This window comes from Erpetoichthys calabaricus, chromosome 12, assembly GCF_900747795.2.
Source record: "Erpetoichthys calabaricus chromosome 12, fErpCal1.3, whole genome shotgun sequence".
In the NCBI taxonomy this organism is placed as follows: Eukaryota; Metazoa; Chordata; class Cladistia; order Polypteriformes; family Polypteridae; genus Erpetoichthys; species Erpetoichthys calabaricus.
Genome location: NC_041405.2, coordinates 38,054,014 through 38,073,048, shown reverse-complemented (window position 1 = coordinate 38,073,048; position 19,035 = coordinate 38,054,014). Strand labels below are relative to the sequence as shown.

The 19,035-nt window shown below is 37.0% G+C and overlaps 2 protein-coding genes and 1 long non-coding RNA gene across 4 annotated transcripts in view; 1 reads left to right on the top strand and 2 right to left on the bottom strand.

The window, feature by feature from the left end:
* Positions 1 to 19,035, bottom strand: part of LOC114662093 (monocarboxylate transporter 8-like) — a 1,225,996-nt gene that overhangs the window by 677,835 nt on the left and 529,126 nt on the right. The window lies entirely within an intron of this gene.
* nexmifb (neurite extension and migration factor b) overlaps positions 1 to 19,035 on the bottom strand; it is a 151,405-nt gene that overhangs the window by 114,730 nt on the left and 17,640 nt on the right. The window lies entirely within an intron of this gene.
* The window catches only part of LOC127529745 (uncharacterized), a 52,691-nt gene continuing 38,303 nt past the window's right edge, over positions 4,648 to 19,035 (top strand). The window contains exon 1 of one of the 2 annotated variants that reach the window (XR_007936336.1): positions 4,648 to 4,909. This is a non-coding gene — a long non-coding RNA (uncharacterized LOC127529745). Of the gene's footprint in view, positions 4,914 to 19,035 lie in introns of both variants that reach the window. The other variant, XR_007936335.1, reaches the window with a different exon arrangement.

Genomic DNA, 19,035 nt, shown 5'->3' with positions numbered 1-19,035 from the left:
TGTAATTGGTGTATTTGACGGAGTGTAGAGCTGAGGAAAGGTCCTGGGTACCCACTTCCACAATTTACACACTTCAACATTTATGACAGTTTCATAGGTGTCATGAGCCTATATCAAATCTGTGTTCCAAAATTGCCAAATGTGGATGTTCTCATTACTTTAATTTTCAGACATGTCCGTTTTATATTTTATATTGTTTGTTATGGGCACCATTATTTTATGATTTTTTTTCTGATGGCCATGTCTATATCGTTTGTAGTGCTGATGCCTGTTGCCATTGACTTGATCTAGCACCATTGTGACACATCATCATGTGCACTCTATTTAAAATTGTGGCACATGGCATTTGGTATTTGAGCATCAAATGCTTTTTCTAAAAATTACAAAGAGTACTTTAGTTAGAGTAAAATAAAATAAGCTATTCTAAGGAACGTATTTGTACATACAGTAAATAATTGGCCTCACTGCTATACTGCAAAGCTCTTACTCCTGTTCATGGGAATGTCATCAGAGATAATGGGATCCTTGGAATTCAAGACTGAATGGATTTAGTCTTCCTATTAGACTGCTCAGCACAAACATACATAACACTACAGAATACCCAGGAGAGGGTGGACAGTATGTCTGCATAGGTTTCCAGGTCTATAACTGTATTTGTTTTTGTCTACCTACTATAATCAACTACAGACCACCCAGAGGTTTATTTTTTTGAGGGATGCAGCTGACTGGAGTTCTTTCCCTCATCACTTTGTATTGTCACCTTGTCATACATCATCTACAGTATTAATAAACTTAATTTATTTTATGTTAATTTGAAATTGCTAATTTTTAATGTATGTTTATCCTATTTTTGTAGTGTGCACTTCATGCAGTTTGCATTGTATTAGTAAAATTGTTGCAGTGATCTATGCCTGTGCTCAGCAAAGAGGCTGTACATTCTTGACATTGTCCATGGTTTTCCTCCAACATCCCAAAAACATGAAGAGAGGTGATTTGACAGCTCTGTCCTCACCTGTGTTTAACTGTATGATGGGTGGTTTCAGCTAGGGTTTGGTGAAATGTCATATACTGTATATATCTCAAATTAATGAACATGTTTTCACTGCCACCTTATGCTATAGGCTATAGAAATGAAATAATGTATCCCTAAACTTCTTTTCCATTTTTTTTAGTGGTGAATTAACCTTTACCCATTTTTTTTTAATGTTTTTCTTTATTAATTTGTTAGCAAAATGTATTTCCAGATCAGTTAACAGATAAAAACATCAATACAGAATATGTATTATTACAGTCAAAATTATTACTCAGTGATAAAACGTTACCCCTGTCTAAAAATAAGATAAACAAATTACAACAATAAATGCTTCAGGATGTTGCATTTAAAAAATGAAACTAAAATAATGTTTACCTCTAATCTGTAAGCAAAAATAGGGTACTTAAAAAAATTGCCAACTACTGTAACATTGTAGTAAATTCCCCAAAATTAAGATATCTTTTTTGGTAGAAGAGACTACCAAAGGTGAAAAAGCTTAAAATATTTGACAGTTCTATTATAAATATATTGTATTAAATGGCAAGAAGGTCAAATGTTTTAGTATCATGTATACTGTATATAGTTCCATTTATTATATATATTGATTTTTCAATGAATTAATAAACAATAATAAATAGAGGATAACAATGATACCTAAGGGAAGCATTCTGTATTAACAAGTCCAAATCTTAAGTATACTAGAGCAGCTAAGAGTAAAAATGTATGGAAAAGGAAGAAGAAATGTAGCAGAAATGCTATATTTTTAGGCCACCTACTTATCTTGTATTCAGCCAAAATAATGTTTTTTTCCCTATTCTCATCCCACACAGAGCACAATGAACTGCATATTAACTCAGAACTGTGACTAAATATTCCAGGTACAAGCAATTATATTTATTAATGAGAGCATAGGTCAGATCTCTAGAAAGGCAGAAGCAATAAGATTATGTAGCATATTTAGAGTCCTTAAACAATTTAAAATGAACCAATGTAATTGATTTCAGATGTTTGTTCATTTTCATTATGACTTGCACGTTGTTTGCTTTAAAGCAGAATTCTCAAAAGAACAGGTCTGAAGTACATGCTGTATATTTTATCCTTCATGTACCTGCATAATCTGTCGATACTAAATTTCCTTATGTGGTGAATGAAGAATACGCAAACATGCCTTACCATCAGCTGGATCAGAATCATGTCTAATTTTAAACATCACATTAATTTTTCCTACTTTACATTTTTGAACTTCTTAAGCATGTCCCATCTAACAGAACTCTGGTAACCTCCTGAAAAAAGCAAAACAGCCAAGCCCTTAGTGGCTTCCTTTTGATTCAAGGATACATAGCCATGGTGATAGAAGCGAAATGTTTGGCAAGAAGATGCCAGAGGCAAATGCATCATCAAGATGCACCATAGATGATAGGTGACCTAACAGGCTCCAGGGTAAGACTAACCTTCTAAATGTTGCCTTCTGTTTTTCATTTGCATAAATAAAAGTTCTAAAAAATACTTAAAGTACTTCTGTTGAAGTAAGAACTCTTAAAATCACTGCCAATATGTTTATCTATAACATTATATACAACATACAGTCATAGGCATAGACTACTATGAAAAAATCTTAAGACTACCAAAGAAAGTTATTTTTAAAGGTAGTTATCAGAGAAACTAGCATGTATTTGCTAGAAAAAAACACCATATGATATTAGAATAAACACAAATAAACAATGATACAATAAATAGTAACAAGAAAGTCTACTGTTTTAAAAATAAACCAATATTTTGTGTGGTTCCACATAAAATGCAAAACCAAAGCAAACGCTTTAGTACACTATTCTGTTCTTCTAAGCTGTTTACAGAATTTTCTATAACCTATCTTTTAACTTTGGGTGCTTTTTGTTCTTTTCCTCTCCAAGTGATCCTACACAGTTTCAATTTTTTTTGAAGTCAGCAGTGTTTCCTCTCTACACTTTGGCTTAAGGTAGGTCTTAATCATGTTTGCAGTTTGTTTGGGTTTTTATCATCCTAGAAATATTTTTGGAAGTAAGTAGTTTTCTAAATAGTCCAGCAAAAGCAAAGGAACATCTGTTTGAATTTCTTAGCATTCATTGTTTCATCAATTTTTGACTAAATCCCTTATACCATTGACTGAAATCCACTGTCTTGATACAGCTGCTGCTGTGCTAGACAGTGTGCCTCTTGTAACATTTGAGAACACTGGCAAAGTTGTGAATGTAAAAATTTTATATTTGAACTTACTGCCCAATAAGACTTTCTGTCACTATTGTATCACTAGGGGGATTTGACTGCACTGGGTGACACTAAAATGACTTCCATTAAAATTACTTTGCAGTGTTTGGGGCTGCAATGATCAAGTATACACAGGCTTAAATCACCAAGAGGGACGAACCCCCCTGCTCAATGCAACAATCGATTTTTTTTTCTTTAGGAAAGCTTGAATGCCACATCTTGAGAATCCGATTTGGTATGCTACAGCTTTCTGACTATAACATCATTATCTGTCAAAATGGTTGCTTACCCATTACTAAATGGTTTTTTTGGACAAACTAGTACTTATGGATATCATCCAAAACACTAATGAATTTGTTAAAATGCAACAATCTGGTTCTGCTAATCATTGTATAATTAGTCTCCATCAGGTATACTGCTAGTAGAATTTAACAAATACAGTAGATAGATAGATATTTGCCATTTTTGCTCATGAATCAACAATCAATAGCCTATAATGACAAAGTGAAAACATGTTTTCATAAAGTATTGCAAATTTATTTATAATCAAAAACTGAACTCTCTTATTTATATAAGTATTCAGACCCTTTGCAGTGGAACTCCAAATTGTGGTTGGGTGCATTCTGATTGCTTTAGAACAAGATGCATTAGGAGAAAAAGTCAAATCGGAGGTAAAAAGCTTAGGGGTAACCGTTGATTGTAATCTGAATTTTAAATTGCATATTAATCATATCACTAGGACAGCATTTTTTCACCTAAGAAACATAGCAAAAGTTAGACCTCTTATATCATCGAAAGATGCAGAGAAATTAGTTCATGCGTTTGTTTTCAGTCGGCTAGATTACTGCAATGCACTCCTCTCAGGACTACCCAAAAAAGACATCAATCGTTTGCAACTAGTGCAGAATGCAGCTGCTAGAATCCTAACCAGGAAAAGAAAATCCGAACACATTTCTCCAGTTTTGATGTCACTACACTGGTTACCTGTGTCATTCAGAATTGACTTTAAAATTCTGCTTATGGTTTATAAAGCTTTAAATAATCTCACCCCGGCTTATATATCGGAATGTCTGACACCTTATATTCCAAATCGTAACCTCAGATCCTCAACTGAGTGTCTCCTTAGAATTCCAAGAGCAAAACTTAAAAGAAGTGGTGAGGCGGCCTTCTGCTGTTATGCACCTAAAATCTGGAATAGCCTGCCAGTAGGAATTCGCCAGGCTAATACAGTGGAGCACTTTAAAAAACTACTGAAAACACATTACTTTAACATGGCCTTCTCATAACTTCACTGTAATTTAATCCTGATACTCAGTATATCCAATTCATTATAATAACTATTCATTCAAAATCTGTACTAACCCCTACTCTCTCTTCTGTTTCCTTTTCCGGTGTCCTGTTGGTGGTGGCGTGCGCCACCACCATCTACCCAAAGCACCATGATGTTCCAACAATGATGGATGGATTAAAAGCCAGAAGTCTGTACGACCATCAGCATCAAGTGACTCCGTGAAAAACCCGAACTACAAAGAGGACTATTTCATTTATGTTAGGTAGAATGCCCAGAGGGGACTGGGCGGTCTCGTGGCCTGGAACCCCTACAGATTTTATTTTTTTCTCCAGCCTTATGGAGTTTGTTTTTGTTTTTTCTGTCCACCCTGGCCATCGGACCTTACTCCTTTCTATGTTAACTAATGTTGTCTTATTTTAATTTCTTATTTTGTCTTTTATTTTTCTTCTCTTCATTATGTAAAGCACTTTGAGCTACTTTTTGTATGAAAATGTGCTATATAAATAAATGTTGTTGTTGTTGTTGTTGTTATTATAACATTAGAACAATCCAGACGAGAACATGCCATTCAGCCCAACAAAGCTTGCCAGTCCTATCCAATTAATTCTTCTAAAAAAACATCAAATCTAATTTTGAAAGTCCCTAAAGACCTACTGTCTACCACACTACTTGTTAGTTTATTCCAAGTGTCTACGGTTCTCTGTGTAAAGAATTACTTCCTAATGTTTGTGCAAAATTTACCCTTAGCAAGGTTCTAACTGTGTCTCTCTGTTCTTGATGAACTAATTTAAAAATAACAGTGTCGATCCACTGTACTAATTCCATTCATAATTTAAAACTCAATCACGTCTCCTGTTAATCTTCTTTTGCTTAAACTGAAAAGTCTTGGCTCTTTTAATCTTTCTTCATAATTCATCCCCTGTAGCCCTGGAATCAACCTAGTCGCTCTTCTCTGGACTTTTTCTAGTGCACTCTGACATCGTGCTAAATAACCTAACATTCTGTTAGCCTTCTTGATGGCTTCTGAACACTGTCTGGAAGTTGATAGTGTCGAGTCCACTATGACTCCTAAATCCTTCTCAAAAGCTGTACTTTCGATTTTTAGACTTCTCATTGTGTATTCAACCTAACATTTTACTTCCAACTTGTAATACTTCATATTTACTGACATTAAACTTCATCTGCCACACATCTGCCAAGCCTGCTATCTAAGTCCCACTGTAATGATTCAATGGATTCCAGATTATCTGCCAATCCACCTATCTTGGTATCATCTGCAAAATTAACCAGCTTGTTACTTATATTCTTTTGTAAATCATTTATTTATACTAAAAATAGTAGTTGTCCTAACAATGACCCCTGTGAAATACCACTCTTAACATCGCCCAATTCTGATAACATTCCTTTCAAAACAACTTTCTTCTTCCTACGTCTGAGTCAATTTGCACCCATCTAAACACATCATCCTGAACTACCACACCTTTTAGATTGATGCCCAACCTTTCATGTGGCACCTTATCAAATACTTTCTGAAAGTCATGATAAATATCGAATGCCCAACTTTGATTATACTCTTTTGTTGCTTCCTCATAGAATGATAGCATGTTGGTAGAACATGACCTCCCTCTTCTGAACCCACGCTGATTGTTCAGTAAAGCTTCTGTTCTTGCCATGTGTTGCTCAATCTTATCCTTAATAACTCCTTAACTACTTCCATTAATTTACCTGTGATGCATGTTAAGTTTACTGGGCTAACTTACTGTAATTATCTTTAGGATTTATGCGCAACTTAATTGCAGACCATCTGTGACAAATTGAATTGACTGGACATAGTCTTAGAAAGGCACACACTTGAGTATATAAGGTCTCACAATTCACATTGCATGTCAGGATTAAAACAAAGCCATGAAGTCCAAGGAATTCTCTGGAGACCTCTACAATTAAACTCAGGTGAGGAATAGATCAGAGCATAGATATAAAACCATTTCAAAACCTTTGAATGTCCCCAGAAGCATATGACCATAATAATAGTGAATTGAAAAAACTTTGGAACCACTAGGACTCTTCCTAGAGCTGGCCAAGTATCTGTGAGGTGACCAAAAATCCAATGGTCAGTCTAACAGGGCTTCAGGTGTCCTACGCAGCACTCCATCAATTAGGTGCTTATGGCAGTGTGGCTAGCATGAGCAAAAATATTCTCTGGTCTGATGAGAAAAAAATTGCACTTTTTGGGAAGACCTCCAAGCACTGTGTCTGGAGAAGGCAAGGCATGGCTCATCACCAGTCTAATACCATCTTTATGGTAAAGCATGGTAGCAGGGGTGCTTCTCATGGGCTCTAGAATGCCACCCAGCCTCAGACTGTGGCAATAGTTTACCTTTCACAATGACCCAACGTATACAATAGAGACAACACTTAAGTGGCTTTGGGACAATTCTCTGACTGTCCTTGGGTGACCCAGCCAAAGTCCAGACTTAAACTCCATACAATATACTGTATATGGATAGACCTGAAGATGGGGGGTTACAGATGTTCTTCATCTAATGTGAGAGGGCTTGAGACATTGTGCCAGAAAGAATGAGATAGACTGCCTAAATCCAGTTGGTTATGTTTCTACAAGCTTTCCACAAGAAGATGCAAATATACTGTATATCTGCTGACAAAAGGACATCTACAAAGTACTTCATTAAGAGTCTAAATACTTGTGTAAAATGTGAGATTTCAGTTTTTGATTTTCAAGAATTTTGCAAACCTTTTATAAAAATATGTTTTCACTTTACCATTAGGGTTTATTAAGTGTAGATGGGTAAAAGTAGCAAATTTATCCATTTAAAATTAAATTTACAACACAATAAAGTGTTCAGAAAGTGAAGGGTTCTGAATTCTTTGTGAATCTTCTGTATCTAAGGCTTGACTTTACAGTATTCCAAGCATTCAACATTGAAGACTTGCTAGCAGAGCCTCTTTCCTATCCTCAGGACCAAAACATGACCTAGGTAGTATACCTGAGTACTACATCTCCAGAATCAAAAATCATCTGGAGTTCAAACCGATAGAGGAGGCAGGGAAGTGGCAGGATGAAATTAAGGACATGGAAGGTTGGTTATATTTGAAAACAAGTAGGAACATGGCAAGCTAAACTTTATGACTCAGTCAATAATCTGGAGGAGGTTCTCACTGTCAACATAGTTTCATGTACTCTACTCCAAGAAGTCCTAAATTTGGTCAAATGCTATATTAAACAGGGTATATAGGATGAGGCTTAGTCAATTTATTAAAGAGGTGGCTGGAATCTAAATAGACACTCAAAGGAAGAAAATTGTATGGAAGGTATCATCCCAATTCCACTAGAAAGAATCAGCTATTCATCCAAAATACTTTACCAGATTTCTGGAACTGGTTGTCCTCTAAACTTCAGAAAAGATAAAACCACATGAGTTATTTAATGCCACTTTGGCATTTTTATTTCCAGCACTATAAAAAATAATGAAATTTAAACAACCAAACAACAGTGATCAGTGGATTTGTCTCTTATTTAATCCCAATGTCATGACTTAGGAATTTTTGCACATACAGAATCTTTTATATAATGTTATTTTATTTGTTGTTTAAGAAAACAGGTGTCTCCATTTATTGTTTTCTTCAATATTGTTCAGTACAGTAATTACTAAAACTGAAGGCATTATAAGTTCTACATTTCACATTCCACATTTTAAATTTTATTTAAATGAGAGTCATTTGAATTTTGTATTGATTAACAAAGCCAAAACTAAAAAAATTCTTAGTTGGACCCAAATCCATCAGAGCTTGCGCAAACGTCCTGCACTGGTTTAGTGCCACTTTTTTTCTCTTTCTGTCTGAAATATGGGTTCTCAATTTGAGACCTAGATCTCTAACTAGATTACTAACCTCCACTAAACGTATCGATTAGCACAGTCAAGTAAGAATTTTACTGTACTGTGTACACATTAAATTAATACCCCTATAATTCTATAAATTGTTTCCAATATCATGACCATCCATTTTGAGTTCTTCAGAAAGCCTGTTAGAATAGACTGAAATAATAATGTCCCTTCCCACTCATTTTCCACTGCTTAAGTTGTAAATGGCACAATAAGGTTTTGAACCTTTTTTTTGACATTTAACAAGTGGCTAATCACAACACTTTCCCATTCTGGAGCATCAAATGTGAATCTAAACTCATGTAGGAACATGAATAATTAGAATCATAAAGCACATTTCCATCACAGGCACTTTTTTCAGGAACCAGGAACTTTTAAAAACTCAGGAATTTTTGTACCATTCCCATCAAAGGCATTTGGGCTATGTGATGTTCCTGGTAGGTGGTTCCTGGTACCTTTTTTATAGCTCATACTACAGGCTACATACTTTTCATTCAACCAGGAGCCATGTGGGTAGGGCATTGGTGATGAGTTCTGCTGATTGGTTTACCAAAATTATTGGTGCCATCTTACAAATCTGTTAACAGTCTGGTCTTGAGGGAGAGTTCTCTTCATAGCTGCCTTCCTAGTGCTATGCACCACATCAAAGCAGTAATCGCTACCAAAAATTTGCGATTGTTTCGAAGCAATAAGTTGCGGGGGTTGCCTGTTATCTCCCAATCTCTCATACTTTGCACAGAATCACTCTTCATAGCCTCGTCCCTGCTGTATCATGCCATGCACCTCATCAAAGCAATAATCTCCACTGTGACGTTGCAATCGGTTCAAAGGAAAAAGGTGTGGTTGTCCCCTGTGAACTTTTGAACACATCCTCACTTCACACCAAGCATTCCCTTCAAGCATTTGGGTAATATAATTTTTAAGCACTTTTTTTACTTTTGCATTGACGACCTTGCACATTTGTGGGGTTCGCAACTATATCCAGTAAAAAAAAAACAAAAAAACTTAGAGGCACAATGCATACGTGTTTTGGGAGCAACTAATACCCTACTAGGCACTTCACCGATCTTGTTCACTCTACCCAGTGTAATTGATGCATATTTTCATTGTTTTGCTTAAAATATCACATTTTGTGTTGCAGTTGTACCTCGAAAGCACAGTGCAAATCCTTCAAGCGCTAAGTCAATGCGTCCAAAGTTAGAACGAATTCTGCTGAATGACTAGCAAGAAAATGCATTTTTGCATGCTATCAACTTTATTTTATGTACAGCATTTTATTGGTTATTTCATGATTACTGTGTTATGAAAAGTGCATATTATCAAAAAGTGTTTTTATATAAAGAATTATGTGCAGAAATGTGTATTTTGAGCAATTTCTAGTAAAAAAATATAGTTTTTGGCGGTCGCGGGAACCTAAACTCCTACTTCTTATAGGTTCAATGTATTAGTTCATGTTTTTGACTTTCACTAAGGTAACGGTCCTAGGAAATGATGTGTGCAGTGGGAACACAATATAGAAAAGTGGCCAGGGACCTCTAATGGCCCAGGGCCAACACAGTACAGGAACTCATTGGTTCCTGAAAACAAAGTTGCTGTGTTGGGAAAACGTCGTTTGAGACAGTTTTGCTTACCACTACTGAGATAATAAAAGTCAATTTAATTATACCTCTAGTTTAGTTGAACTGTCATCCAACAATAATTTCAAAACCCATATAGTTATTTGGATCCCCTGAATAATACTCTGGGTTGGGAATCTAAGTGTCACTAATTTGTTCTGATGGAATGGGTGCTACAAAAACTTCAAGATGTTGCTGCAGCACCCTGACCTCCATGACAAGCTGCTAAACCATGAACATGTGTTCATTTAAATTCGCCTGTAAGCTCTTGAAATTGTTCTGTATGTTTTCATTTTTGGGGTGTATGTATGGGTTTAAGAGTCTCATTTATGTATCACTAGTCTTTATGATGTAATTTTTAGATCATTTAATCCAAACAAATTAATCTTGGTGAAGCATAATATGCCAAGATACAAGTCTTTAACTTATAATGACTTTGAAGTAAGTATGGCTTCTTTGATTTGTGCTGGTAGATTATTCCACAATTTAGAAGCATAGCTTAGGTGTGTACCATGATCTGTTTAGCTTTCTTGAATATTTTAAGTAAATTCTTTTTGACGTAATACATCAATATTGTATGCAGGCAGAGGTGTAGAACTGTGTTGTATAATGTTTAAATCCATGTAAAAATTTACATATATTCAAAAATAAGAAGAATAATGCAAGCACTAGGTTAACATTACTTAATTTTTAAGTCAAAGATAGGCTCCTGACAGCTGCATTCTAGATACAGACAAATATGGAAGAAGTCATAATTTCAGTAGTTTAGTTTTCAAATGGTTAAGTACAAATTAAGCTTTCAATAGTAATTATAAATTAATCTTTTGAAATAAAAAAGACAAGTTAATATTATTCAAAATGTAAAAAAAAACTTTCTGTATCATAAAATCAACTTCTGTTAGGAGACTAGGAGATTTAATTCAGTAATATAATTTTAGGCTATTTAATTTTTGTACATAGTCAGATCAGGTCAGGTTGGGGAGCATGCACTGGTACAGCACATTGCTACACCCAACACATGATGAAACAACTTGGGATCCGGGTTGGCAATCCACCAGGCAGACATGTGGTCCAGTCTCACCACCAGGAAATGACCCTCTATCTGCCTCAGTCAGGTGTTACTTGGGCATCCTCTTGGCCTGGTCCAGCCGCTTGGGAAAATGAGGATCCTGTGAACTGGATCACCCCGGGAATTGCATCACATGGCCATAATGCCATAACTGATGTTCCCTCACAATGCAGGTAATGTACCTCATTTGTGACTCTGTGAGCAACCACTCGTTCGACACAAAGTCAAACCAGCGGTATCCAAGGATTCTCCAAAGAGACACAGTACTGAAGGAATCCAGTCTTCATCTCAGGTCACTGGATAGCATCCATGTCTCGCAACCATATGCCAAAACAGGAAGCACCAAGACTGTAAAGACTTGGACCTTCGTCCTTCTGCAAAGATACTGGTAGTGCCACACACCCCTTTCCAGAGATCTCATGACCCCAATGCTCTCCCAATCTGTCTACTGACTATATAGGAAGAGTCATCAGAGACATGAATGTTACTGCTGAGGTAAGTAAACCTCTTGACAAGGTTAACATTCTCTTCACAGACAGATACACTGCTGATGGCCCAAGAGGTCATTAAAGGCCTGGAGTTTGGTTTTTAGTACACTCGCAAGCCCAGACACTCAGACTCCTCTCTAAGTCTCTCAAGAGCCCCGATCAGAGCCTCCATTGACTCCGTGAAGATCACAACACCACCAGCAAAGTCAAGATCAGTGAATCATTCTTCACCAACAGATGCCCCACTGCTGCTGGACCCCACAACCCTGTCCAACACCCAGTCCATGCAAACACCAAACAGAGTTGCAGCAAGAACACCCCCCCGACAAACCACAGAACCAACTGGGAAAAACGCAGAGGTTCTGCCTCAACTCTGCATAGCACTCATAGTAGCAGAGTATAGGCCAGCCTCCTCTGGTGGAATCCCTCAGTCTCAAGATGTCCCACAGGTTAACCTGATCAACTGAGTTGACAAAGGCTGCAAAGAAACTCTGCAATTTTGCATCTGCGCACCATGAAAACTCTCAGTGTCAGGATACGGTTGATGGTAGACTTCTTAGGGGTAAAACCAGACTGCTCTGGTTGCTGGGAGTTGAACATGTCATCACGGATCCTATTGTGCATAGTGATCAGAAAAATGTAATTAAATTTATTCTTATTTAGCCATTATACACATTTGCAAATATAAATTTAAAAAAATCACAATCAAATACATTTTATTTTATCTAGCACCATTTACATAGTACTACATCACACAGTGCTTTTATGCAACAAAGCTACATTCAGCTTCTTAAAACACAAAACTGCTTGCATGGCACAAAATCACAATACAATACTAAAATGCAATGTGTATGTCTGCAGACTTTCATTTAAAATTACATTCTAAAAGCTCCCAATAGTAATAATTTAAGTAAATTTTGCTCATTAGAATACAATGCCACTTGGGCACCTCTTATATTCATTGGTAGTTTATTACAGAGTTTAATTAAATAAAAATGAAATAATTAAATAAAAAAGTGGCACTGTGGAACAGCTTATGTGCATTATTTACATTTTCATCTGTATGGATTTTCTCTGCTTGCCTTTCACAAGGCTCTTTGATAACTCTAAATTGGCCCTGAGTGTAGGTGTGTTCATGAAAATGCCCATGCCAGACCATGCTACAGCCAGGGTTAGTCACTGATTCCACCTGATGCTGCCAGCTTAGCATCTAGGGCCCTATTAACCTGTACTAGAATAGGAAGATACAGAAAATCAATAAATCAAATAATAATAATTAACAAAATACATAATCAATAGTTTAAGCATCATGTTTTCCATTTTATTTTTCACAGTGTATTCCAATTTATATGCTGCCTAATTAAATTTATGACTTTATGTAAGCTAGGGGTCTGTCTGTTTGACCATTTACACACTGGAATTTCAACAACCAAGGAAAAAGTTTAATATGGTTTTATGCTGTGGTGTATATGCATTGCTTACTCTGACCTAAGTAAGAAACAAGAACTTGATCTAAAGTCATCCGACCATTAATTTACTAAACCTCTTTACATAGTGCATTGAAGTAAGAGATGATCCCTGTGACATTAAGGGCAGAGTATAAACTAATCCTAAATAGGACTGCCAGTCTATAGCCGGGAACACTCACACCTTCAATCACATATACCAGGCCAACTTAATGGTGGGATGTCATCATGGAGAACCTGGAGAAAAATACATATGCTTTGTACAGTTAATTATCTAGCCTGAAACTGAAACCAGGCTACCTGGGATCTTAAGTCATACACCACAAAGATACTTTTGAGGCTTTACTGCAAAATCAGTCATAAAGTTCCACTTATGGTCAAATGTATTTTATTACTATTACATCATGTAAATTACCTGAGAGATTTATTAATATTGTGGGGAACAGCACGGACACAGACAGGTAGACTTCATAGTTTCACCCAACACACATTTATTTACAATAGAATAGTGCACACAACCCAGTGCCGCAGCACCAATCACCCCTTTAAGTCCTTGGCCACACTCACAATGCCTTTTAGTCTTTGGTCCACCTCCACTCCTCTCCACCAAGCTTCGTCCTCTTCCACCCGACTCTCGCTCCTGACTGGAGGGAGGCGTCCCCTTTTATTCCCCCCGGAAGGACTCCAGGTGGATCCTGAGGGCTCATAGCCACACCCCTGTGTGGCAGAAGCTCCCATGGTGAAGCCAGAAGTCCACCGGGTGTCTTCAAGTCTCTTCCCCCCAGTACTTCCTGGTGTGGCGGAAGTACTGAGGGCCAACACTCTCAAGGCATTAGGGCACCCCCTGGCGGAAGCCACGGGCCCCTACAGGGTAGAGCTTCCAAGCTCTGTACCCGTGGCCCCCAATACAACCAGGGAGGACGCCCCCTCGTGTCCTGGAGGAGGCACAAGCCCTCCTCCACTCCTCCTGGGCGTCCCGGCCGGGCATGGACGCCCGCCGGGCACCACAATATATTATGCAGAGTTGGGTTTGGGCCATGCATTTGCAGCTGCTAAAATATGCCCCAGACTCTGATGACCCTGAATTGGATAATAAATTATCACTTTTATTATTGCAGTGTCTTTTACTATGAATGCCAGTCTCACTGTAGCTAAGGAAGCAGGTATCTGTTTAAATTTTTATGACTGATGAAAGAATATTTTACATTATTGAAAAACTGAATGTAGTCAGATAAACAATCCTTTATTTTTTTAAACAAAAGAAAATTTAACAATACATTGGAAAAGATTTACAAACAGCTCATCTTAAGCAAGCTTTTATTTCTTTTGTTACCCAATGGCTAAATTCCAAGTTGTGAGCGTTATTTAACATTATCTACAGATTTTTAAAAGAATTCATCATTCTCAAGTGCAATAAATTTCTGGCAATAAAGACCTCATTTACTTTAAACACAGAAGAATCTTTTTTTCTTCCATTTTGATCTCCCTCTCCAATAATATCATCTCTCCAGACATTCTTTGTCTGCACACTGATTATGAATGTTTCCATGAGAAAAAAAAACGAGAGCAGACAGAGGATTAGTATTGAGTGACATGCACTCTTGTATCATGGGAAATCACCTGGTAATCTACTGTGCACAATTTCATTTATTATAATTATATCTACTTCTGGAATGACAAGAAAGGATTCCCAATTGATTCAAATATCACAGAATAACCTTGGATCAAAAATGCTATCTGCTTTAATATCACTGAGTGTAGAAAACTTGGTTTAACCATATAGTGAGAGGCATGTAAAATTCTTGTCAATTAAGATATTGCACTTTTGTCCCATTGATGCCATTGGTGACAGTGAAAGACATAAGATCAAAACCTTGCACTTAGATGCAGTGAACAGTTATTTAAGAATATTTACTTCTCTGATAGTGCTCGGGTAGAAGCTTTTCAATAGTCTGGAAGTGTGCATCTTAATAGAACTATAATGCCTTCCAGAAGGCAGCACAGTGAAAAGGTGGTGGTCTGGGTGAGATGGGTCCCTAATTATATTTTTGTCCCATCGTAAACATTGAGTTCTGTATATATCCTCTAGTGAAGGTAACTGGGTGTTGGTAATGTTTTGTGCTGATCTGATGACTCAGAGCCTTCTTGTAAGCCACGGGGCAGCCACAACACCATACCTGGATGCTGCAGGTAAGTATGCTTTCCACAGAGCAGCGATAGAAGGACACCAATAGCTGCATGGACAGGCTAGCCTTCCTCAGCATCCTCAAGATACAGCTGGCAACACTATACAATTCACCTTTGCCAGGCCTAAAGGCTCTATTGTGCTCAAGCCAAAGCTTGATGTGTCTGTTTATCCATGACTTACTGTTTGGGAAGCATTGAATGTGCTTGCCAACAGGTACGCTATCTACACAGTTCTGTAAATAATACAGGACAGTGGGTGTGTACTCCTCCATGTCTTATTGTGCATACAGGTCCCAGTGTGTGCGCTCAAAATAGTCCTGGAGTTCAATGGAAGCCTCTTCAGGCTAAGCCTGGGTGATTTTCAAAGTTGGCTTTGTTTTGCTAATAAGAGACCTACCTGTACAAAGGTGTGTGAAAAAGGGATAAGTGGTCAGACTGGCCTAACACGGGGTGCGTGGAACCTCTATATCCTTTCCTAATGTTGTTCAATGTGTTGTGGCCTCTTGTAGGACTAGTCACATGTTGGTATAATTTAGGAAGGCCTATTTTCAAATTTGCATGGCTGAAGTCTCCAGCTATGATAAAAATCTCATCAGGGTGAGAAGCCTGCAGCTTGCTCATTGGTGTTAGTCGGTGTCTAATGCTGTCTTTGTGTTAGTGCTTGGTGAAATATACACCACCACAATAATAACGAATATGAACTTCCATAACAGACAAAAAGATCGACATCTTACTGACATGTACTCTAAATCTGGCGAGTGGTGTCTGACTATGATGGTTCCATGAGTGTACCACATATTATCAGAGAAAATGCACAGGCACCCCTCCTCTCTTACTAAAGGTTTTATTCCTGTCGGCATGTTGTGCTGTGTAGCCTGCTAGTACAATAGCTTCATCACGGATCCCTGTATATAGCTAAGTCTCAGTTATTATATGACTAAGAAGTCCCGCACAAATTTCTGTACCAAAATGATCAGCTCCAATTCTTACAAAACGTATCATCATTCCGAGGAAACCAAAGCTGCTGCATCCATAGTTTTTGCTTATTCACCCATAATATTATTTATATTTCTCATCCAGGACACTAGCCAAATATTTATTTAACTAATTTTGTGCTCCCATATTAGGATTAGTATTTAACTTCATATTATCAAGACTTAAAGTGAATAACTTGGTGCGAATGTTAAAAACCAAATATCCTCAATTTTGTTAAACAGCAACGGAGGCTTAATAGGAACATATACATGCTTTACTTACAGACCCCAGGGACAGATTAAAGACCACAAATTAGAATACTCAAATGACTACATCATTTTTCTGGTAGGTACGATAATTGCTACTACAATTATGTAATAATGATTGAAAAATAAAATAGACCTGTACTTATTATGATTTGGTTTTACAATCCCAGATCTACTGAATTCCTTCTTTATAAAATGTCCAAATAAGGCAATACATATGTCCACAAAAATTTGAAATGATAAATTCAGTGCACATTACAAATATGCTAAAAGGCACTGCTCTGCTGCACTTTGAAATATTCTATATGCAACACAGTTTGGAATTGAATGGCTCTACGACTCTGAGGGATAAGTCAAAGAAACAAGTTTGTCATTTTATAAATTAGATAGTGTAACTTTTCATCACCAAATAACATATTTTAACTAGTATCATATAAATTCTAATAAAAAATCAATTTATTTTGATATGTAAATTGCTAATTTACTGTAAGAGCTAAGTAAATTTATACATTTTATTGGTGTGTTTTGAAATGTTAAGTGTTAGGAACTTGTTAATTTTTGTTATTTTTATTATTATTTGTTAATTTGTTATTTTTGTGACATTTTCCTTTCTCCATTTTGTCTGCTGGGCACCACCATTTTTTGCTTTGTTCTCAATGGACACAGCTGTATTGTTAACAGCAATGGCACCCATTGCTTGGCATAGATGCCCCTACAAAAGATGACAGTGTTCATAGGGAAATTTCTGAACTTTGACATGAAGATTGTCATTCACAGCTGATGACTTCCTAAAATCATAGTTCCTAACCAATCCTATTGAAATCCCCAGCTATCCCACCATTAAGCCCACCTAACTGGCCCAATCATGAGCCTAATGCAGTGAAACAGGAGATGACTTCTTTGTTTCAGCTACCTCTGCACACCTACAATGATGTCCAGTATCCCAAAACTAACAGATATGGTGTACTTATTAAAACAAAACACACACACACATAAACAAAAGGAAAACAAACAAATGTACTGTACATACAGTATAAATAAAAATCACATAAAAACAGTGATGCCATTGTGGACTTGCCTACAAGGGTGTTGAACCCCTGTCTTCTCACCTGAGTGACTTTACAACTTGCTCAGCTGTTAAGCAAAACAAAAGCACTCAGTCCCTGCCTGATCATTTACCTCCCCTTCCTCTGGCCAGGCAGATTTACCCCCCTTACTAAGGTCCCTTTCTTGGGTCAAGGATTGCCCCTTGTCACATTCAATTACAATGAGCTTTTACACCAAACTCTTCTCCTAACTCCACACTCAACCTGTACTCTACTGTGAGGCAGCTTAAAGTCCCCAGCCAGTTTTACTTGTAGAGTGAGAGATGGCCTTTTACAGATGCATTTGCCTTTATTAGCTGTGGTTGCAAATAATGCCCGTCTATTCATCTGCCTGTCTGCATGAAATAACTCAGCCCCCCGTGGAGGCTGAACACATATTATTCTAAGTTAAAATTTTGTTCTGATATCTCGAACAGATCACACTGCATGAAGTTTTATAATTTCAACATTTCCCATTAAAATGCATTGGGGAATTTTCAAACTCATCCATCTTAAAACAGAAAAATGTTCTGTGTGTCTTCAACTAGAAATTAATTCACTGTTTTAATTTTACCTTGAAAGTGGTTGCTTGAAACTTGTATATTTTTCTCTTTTACTCGTCTGGTAGCCTTTTGGATGCTCAATGCAAGTAAGTCAAATGCTGGTCAGAGTGCACAAACGCAAAGAGTGCACATAGCAGCACTCTTCTCCAGCTGCTTTAGATAAGTTAAAAGAGTACAAAAAAGTCACTTCTCTAGAAATAAATGGAAGGGGAAAGCAATTATGTAAGCATGTACAAGACTGAATAATAATATGTGCAGATTATAACTATAAAGAACAGACATTATAAACCTGGAGGTAAATGGTATTTGAACTAAATAATGACATAGGAAAGGTGCAGCTTCCCTAACTGATATAAACATAGGATGGTTTTAATAATGGACAGTGGCGTCGGGAGGTGGGAGGTTGTAGTGGCTTAAGCCCCTGATTTCTGGCACCCAGCTCCTGATCTTTCAGTTGCAGAGCTACATGAACAATCACGGAAAACCTTCCATTTAAAGGCTAATAATGATAGTGATATTATGTTAGTATTGGTAATTTTGCATTGATATACGTTTTTCAGTTGCCAGTTGCTGGATACTGCTGTGTTGGGTATACTTTTAAACATGTTATATTGAAGAAAATTGAACAACAATTAGTCACAGACCCTTCACCACTATCACACATCAATCACTGCCATTTTCACATCACTTGAATTGCAATCTGCCCTGTGTGAAAGCTATTGAGCCTCTTTGTGCTGTTTTTAACTCCATTGTAAAATGTGCTTAAAAAGCATATAGTCTTTTCACATGGAATTGCATTCTATTATTGCTATTAGTTTTGGATACAACTTATTGTTACAAAACTATTTAA